Genomic DNA, 6,165 nt, shown 5'->3' with positions numbered 1-6,165 from the left:
AAAATTCTTCACTTTATCGGAGATATATCACAAATATCGTAGATCAGTGAGCGGCTTTCAACCACCTAGAGTATCTTTTTGTTCTTATAAACCTATTATAACTTGTGGTGTATATGTTGAAGACAAAATAAAAAAAAATAATAAATAAAAAAACAGAAGAAAAAAAATAAAAAAACGAAAAAACAGAAAAAAAAATAAAAAATTCCTTTTTTATTTATTTTTTGTCTTGAAATGACCATTTTAGCCCTAAAAAATCAGACTTAACGTCCAAATTGGATGGAATGGACACGGTTGAGGAGAATTGACAAGCTTGGGGGGGTATAAACTGATTAAATTGAAATGACAGGAACTAACATAAAATTACCCCCAAACCTCATGAGGGTAAACTGAATTTAATCCATTATTATATCACCTCAATTAATACGTCATAACTTTCCACTTCAAATATTTATCTTATTTTTCTTTTGTGACCGCATCTTTTCTGTTGATCAAATATTAATAGCTAAGCATGTAAACAGCTAGCCAGATATTATCTAATTTAGAATTAGATAAATAGAGAATATATATATTTGTAAATTATTTTGTAAAAACAAGAACCAAAAGCGCATATGATGAATTGTTAAACTTATAGAATTTTTGTTTTTTTTGGTGAAGTGAGGATCAATAAATCTGCCCCAAGCTAGCCCAATGGGTTGTGAAAGGAAAACACTGAAACAGTCTGATGGACATGTCCATACAAACAAATACATAAGGTACTTAAAACAAAAATCAATTTTCTCCTGGGCCGGAAGAGATCCAGTATCAGAAAATTAATCCATAAAACAATAAAAACTACAGCATAGGCCTGATAAGAGGCCCAACAAGTGGCCCAACTTATAGAAATTATAGTACCACTGCAATGATAACTTGATTTACGTGCATTTGGGAAGATTTTAACCAATTTTGTTACTCGTGGTATACAGTGTAGAGAACAATATATATATATATATATATATATATATATATATATATATATATATATATATTGGCTTTTTCTAGGAATAGGGCATTAGACCAACTTTTCGATCATATTTTAACATCTTAACCGTTCAGATTTTAGGTCCAAATGTGTAGATCACTTCTGCAAATTTTCAGCCAAATTGATTATCGTTAAGGCATTTAAAACAGCAACTTAAGATTATAAGTATGAACGGTTCAAGTTTGACAGATTTGGTTCGTTCATTGATTTATTCTAATTTGATACCTTAACGATCACTGATTTAGCTAAAAATTTGCATAAATGATCTACACATTAGGACTTAAAAACTGAACGGTTAAGATGCCGAAATGTGATCGAAAAGTTGGTCTAATGTCTTATCCCTATACAAGACCAAAAAAGGGATCCCTTAGTAAAAGGGCCCTATATATATATATATATATATATACAGATCCTATTCAGAGCGATGCCTTGCTCTGAAATTTCAGAGTGAGGTTAGGATTTAGGGTCACTTTTCGGTCTCATATCCACATTTCGACCTTTCAGTTTTTAGGTACTAATGTATAAATAATCTCTGCAAAATTTCAGCCAAATTGATTATCTATAAGGTATCTAACTCGTTCAAACCAATAGACGAACTAAATCTATCCAACCTGGACCGTACTAGCTTTAAGGCAGTTATCAATGCTTTAACGACCATCAATTTAACTGAAATTTTGCAGAGATGATCTATACATTAGTACCTAAAAACTGAACGGTCGAGATGTGGATATGAGACCGAAAAGTGACCCTAAACCCTAATCTCATTCTGAAATTTCAGAGCGAGGCATCGCTCTGGATAAGATCTGTATATATATATATATATATGTCTGTGTGTGTGTATATATATATCCCTGATTCTGAGTTCCTCGATTCTCAGATTGTGTGTGAAATTTACAACCACTACGAAGCTGCACTTTGCTGCAGAGAGGGACCTCTCACCTGTATCCAAGGCTCGAGAGTTGAGAGTTACAGAATTGACAGAAGAATCATGATCTTTCGGAAAACATAATCTCCAGGGGAACTAGTGAAAGCAACTTAAAAAAAAATCTGATATGATTGCCACTTCGTACAACTTGATATTTACATCATCATCATCATCACAGCCAGCTCCCTATTGGCCATGTGGAAGCCATGCCTCACCGTACACGTGGACATCCACACCTTGATTCGCGCCTCCTTGCCGGTCGCAGTCTCTCTCAGGCGCGCGCGCACAACGCCTCAAATTGCGTTTTCAGTACCCTTTGCACGCTGCCTGGTTTGCATAAGAATGAAGATGAAGTGGCTCTGACGTCTACTTGTGCGTCACATGGCTGGGAGTTATGGCCCAGTCATTCTACCTAGCTATAAATCTATAATGGTTATTCCCTTTCTTTATAACAGTTTTTATTTTTTTAAGTTTCTTTTTAAGTATCGGAATCAGTGGGGGATCGTTTACGTGAATCTACAGTTATGGGAGCCCTAATGGTGCTGACTCCCATTTTGCGCTCGATGAAAAACCCGCAAGCCCTCCCGTGATTTTCTAATGTCTGATCCGTGTTTTGAATTAACAGTATATCATGATGAAATAAGTTGAGAAACTGGAATAGAGTTCTTGATTTTCCGTTCTTTTAATGTAGATTTTATGCTTATGCATGTGTCTAAACCAAAATTGTTTTTAGCTTGGTTAATTTAAGTAGAGACCCCAAAATATGATATGTTACTCTACCTTCTAGAATTTAGTATTTACTCATTAAACAAAGAGACCTATGCTGCTCAATCGTTTGCCGGTCTGGGGGCAAATCAATAGATTATCGCTCGTTTTCTCTACACCTTTTTGGGCTCGGAAAGTGGCCTCATGCTTAGGTTAGGTGGTGCATGTGGATGAGCGTTGTCTGTGGCATGATGAGACTGTTCGGGTCCTGTGGTGATGGATTTGGAAAAGCTGTTTTCGATGTCTATAGGTATCACTTTTCAAATTCTTTTTCGAAAAGGGAAAATTTTTCAAACAGTACATGAACTAAATGTCACTGACAATTAAGGTTCCTTACTTTACACTAATTACACTTTGGTACCTGGACTAACAAACCCGACCCAATTATTGTATCTGCCGTTAATAACACCGTTAACCTTATGTCATTTTTTAATTTTTCAAAGGGTAGTTTGGTATTTTCAGTCTCTCTCTCTCTCCTCTCTCTCTCTCTCTCTCTCTCTCCTCTCTCTCTCTCTCTCTCTCTCTCTCTCTCTCTCTCTCTCTCTCTCTCTCTCTCTCTCTCTCCCTCCCTCCCTCCCTCCCTCCCTCCCTCCCTCCCTCCCTCCCCATCCATGCCATACCAACAACCTTGAAAACAAAACAGGAATTCAAACCAAAGAAACATAAAATTAACACCTATTTGATCATATGTCCCAAGTCAATCTCCTCAACAGAACTACATATTAAGTCATATATATTTCATGAATTAGACAAACAAGATTTAAATGCAAAATCTCATATTTCATGAATTCAAATTGGAATTGAATTGAATTGCAATCAACAAACCAAAGATCAAATGAGAATTAAGAATGAAAGAGAGAAATGGAGAACCCAGAACACTCGTCTCCCTTAATCTCAGCTCCAATCTCCCTTCCTTGCTTTTTGTAATCCAAGCAGAAATAGCTTGGGTTCATCCTACGTCCATGGAACTCCTGATCAAGGAAATTCACACAAAATTTTAACAACAAATCACCAATTCAAGACTCTTACTTAATGATCCGATCAGGATCGATCAACAGTTACATGAATTTGGCACATGTAAAGCATTGTTCATAGAAAAATGCAAATTCTAAGCAATTGACTAATTGATCAGAGGAGATCATTTCTCTCTCTCCCCTTAATCCATCGTTGTTCCTCGCTTCTCCACTCTACCTTCACCTACTGCCCAGAAGCCCAAACAAACTGTAGTTGCCATTTCTCCAAGCCAAGTAGCAACCACGCCCCAGTCTCCAAGCCGTTAGCTGCCCCGAATATCGACGCATCTGGACCCAATTTTTCTCTCTTATTTCTTCATTTCTCTTCCTCTCCCTCTCTCACTCTCTCAAAGTTTTGACCTTCGATCCATGGTTTCCCGACCAAGAAAACCAAACTGATAGCTTGGTTGAAATTGGAGATAAATTCAGGGAGGGATGAGAAACAAAGAAAAGGTTGAGTCTTTGAATCTCCAATACGGTCTCTGAAAAGACCCAGAAGAAGATCCAAGCAGAGATTCGAGTCGTGGAACTAGCCTCCAAAGGTCGAGGACGTGCCTCTGGACGATAGGTGCTTCTGCCGTTCGTGCAGTGGAACAACCCTAAGAAATTTTCTTTTCTTTTCTTTTTTTAAAGAAAAAAAGACTTTCCAAGGGTGGATCTATGGTCAAGATTGCACCACCAATTTTCTTTTTCTTTTTATTAAAAAAATTGACTTTGTAAAGGTAGATAGTAAGGAGACAACTTTACCCTTGAAAATATGCCAGGTGGCATGCCAACTAACGGAATTATTGACGGCGTGTACCAAAAGTGTGTCAGGTTTGTTAGTTCAAGTATAGAAGTGTAGTTTAGTGTAAAGTGAGGAACCTTAATTATCAGTGACCTTTAGTTTATGTACTGTTTGAAAAAAATTTCCCTTTGAAAAAGTTGGATAATGAATATGTGAACATGCGTGGACTTTGTTGTGTTTGTGGATTATTTGTGCATTGTTGGTGTCCTCCCCATAAGTAGCAGCGGAAGCTAATAGTCGGGCTCCCCCACCAGTGATGTCGGTGGTGACAAGCCAACATCCTCCTCCGTGCTTTGAGGGGTGCTATACTGTGATTACTGCCTAGCGCTAAAGATGGGACACCTTGCCCCTACCACTACTCGATCCCTGTAGGTGGAGGCGATTTGATTAGGCACTTCTCCTATTGACTCTATTGCTACACGCTCCCCGCTACTTCCCTTGTGTCTTCTGCACTTGGCGAGCGTGTGGGCTCTACTCCTCTATCTTCCCCAAAAAAACAGGGTAGGTTGGGGTTCCCAGATGCCCAATTGTTTGCGGTAGAAAGGGGTCGTCTCCCTGATTTGGATGGTATACCAGAGGGTGTTATTACCCCAACTATTGTCATGACTGAGTCTGCTGAGTCTTCGTCTAGGAAAAAGCGGCACAATTGCCTTGTTTGTGGTTAGGTTCAACTAATGGATACTTCAAACTCCAAGTTCTTATCTCAGGTCTCTGGTGCGGGGAAGGAATAATCCCCATTGAAAAGAAATCATCGCATGTGGGGAAGAAATTATTCCTCCATAAGGAAAAATCATCTTCTATAGGGGAGACATCATCGCCTATAAGGTTACATACCTACTCAGGAAAGAAGCCCAAGCCAAAGATCCTTAGAGCAACTCCAACAGATTCCCCATATTTTGATTTTTCTCTACTTTAGGGAAAAATAAGTCTATTTTACTCCAACAGATTCCCTATAACCATCCCTATTTTAGGGAAAGTGAGGAAAGAGAAAACCAAATTTCCTATATTTACAGCAAACTCTAAAATTTTAAGGAAGAATATGAAGATTTTAGAGATTGTTGTAAAATAGGGAATCTGTTGGAGTTGGAGAAGAAAAAGAGGCTAAAACTTTGACTTTTGCTTCCCTATAATACAGAAATTATAGGGAAGCTGTTGGAGTTGCTCTTAATGGCACTATGAGGCGAGTTTTGCTTTTTAGGCTGAATGAGGATACTCCTCCAGAGTCCAGATTAAATGTAATTTTGCTTAAAAAAACAAAAACAAACAAAACTTTATTTTAATGATATTGTTGAATTTTTCAACATAGGAGTAGGGAATATGATTTAATGAAGCTGTTTTTAAATCTTCCATGTACCCTTTGCTTCTTGTATTTGGGCGGCCAAGCATTGGTAATGTAGATTTTCTCGGGGCCACTTTGTGGCAGGTTTTTCTGTAATGCTAACAGTTTTAGTATGAATGAAGTGTTCTTATTTTTCCTCATAAAAATATAAATAAAATAGAAACTCCATAATATAATAAGTTTATTGATAATAGATTCGAGCACAAAAAATTAATAAAAGAAGCAACAAACTTATAGAAGTGAGAAATTCAACCAGCAGAGCTAGGTATCAGCTAATGTAATATTTTTCATACATACGTAGGATTTGTTTGGGGTCAT

The sequence above is a fragment of the Rosa rugosa genome, chromosome 4 (assembly GCF_958449725.1).
Source record: "Rosa rugosa chromosome 4, drRosRugo1.1, whole genome shotgun sequence".
NCBI lineage: Eukaryota > Viridiplantae > Streptophyta > Magnoliopsida > Rosales > Rosaceae > Rosa > Rosa rugosa.
The sequence above is the reverse complement of the archived record's forward strand: the minus strand, read 5'-3'. Positions refer to the sequence as shown.